At 42.7% G+C, this 1099-nt stretch overlaps 1 long non-coding RNA gene across 1 annotated transcript in view; it reads left to right on the top strand.

Moving 5' to 3' along the window:
• The window catches only part of LOC101845223, a 57690-nt gene that overhangs the window by 1619 nt on the left and 54972 nt on the right, over positions 1–1099 (top strand). The gene's annotated exons all lie outside the window — the stretch shown is intronic.

Below are 1099 nucleotides of genomic sequence, written 5' to 3'. Positions count from 1 at the left end.
TGCCTGCCTGCCTGCCTGCGTGTCTGTCTGTTTGTCTGTCTGCCTGTCTGCCTGTCTGTGTGTCTGTCTGTCTGTCTGTCTGTCTGTCTATGTTATATTGTTGTCTGCTTTTATCTTATATCCACATCAAAGGACTTAAGTATTGGGCGATTGTCAAGATTTTCGCGTTTAATTCCGATGTGCGTTTTTCATAGCCTCAGGTATGTTTCGCTTTGGTCCCTAACCCTAACCCTAACCTCAACCCTAACCCTAACCCTAACCCTAACCCTGACCCTGACCCTGACCCTAACCCTAACCCTGACCAGGGTTGGTGTTAGGGTTAGGGACCAAAGCGAAACATACCCGAGGCTATGAAAAACGCACATCGGAATTAAACGCGGAAATCTTGACAATCGCCAAGTATTGTTTTATGTGTCTACCTCTGCCACATGCTGAACTAACAGTCACGGTTATCTGTTAATGCCAGCAAATACATGTACAACGTGAATCATCTCCCGTATATTTTACTGATAGAATTATGTGTTCGTTTCTGGTGGTGAATCTTCCGATAAATTGAAGATTTGGAAAGAGACATAGGCTTTTTTACATTGCATTGCCCTGGAAGAATTGGCAAGAGTGCAAACTTTCAGTTTTATCGCTTTAATGTTTAAGTTGTCGGAGGATACGACTCAGTTTTGATTTCTCGAAGTGGGTAGATTTAAAAACAACAGCGACAATATTCTGCTATCCCCTTTATCTGTTCCAGAAACATGTACCTGGTGTTGGAAATAAAAACATCGGTACGTTTTTCTTTCTCCCTAAATTTTTAGCTGAGCGCCCCCACCCCCACACACGCCAAAGGCTGAACATCACATCACTTACTTACGTGTATGGCCTATGGTTATGTGAGGGTGGAATTCGAAATAATACAGGGTAGTATTATCATTATGTATATTTTCTCTCGGTACCTGTCTGGCGTGATCACAGAAATACAAGACGTTTAAAAGTCATCTCTGTATTACTATCGAATTCATTAGCAAAACGTTTTTCTTCCTCCCCAGCCCCCCTTATTTTTTCCTGTCCAACCACTCTCTCTCTCTCTCTCTCTCTCTCTCTCTCT

The sequence above is a fragment of the Aplysia californica genome, unplaced genomic scaffold (assembly GCF_000002075.1).
Source record: "Aplysia californica isolate F4 #8 unplaced genomic scaffold, AplCal3.0 scaffold00044, whole genome shotgun sequence".
NCBI lineage: Eukaryota > Metazoa > Mollusca > Gastropoda > Aplysiida > Aplysiidae > Aplysia > Aplysia californica.
Note: the sequence above shows the minus strand (reverse complement) of the source record. Positions and strands in the feature narration are given on the sequence as shown.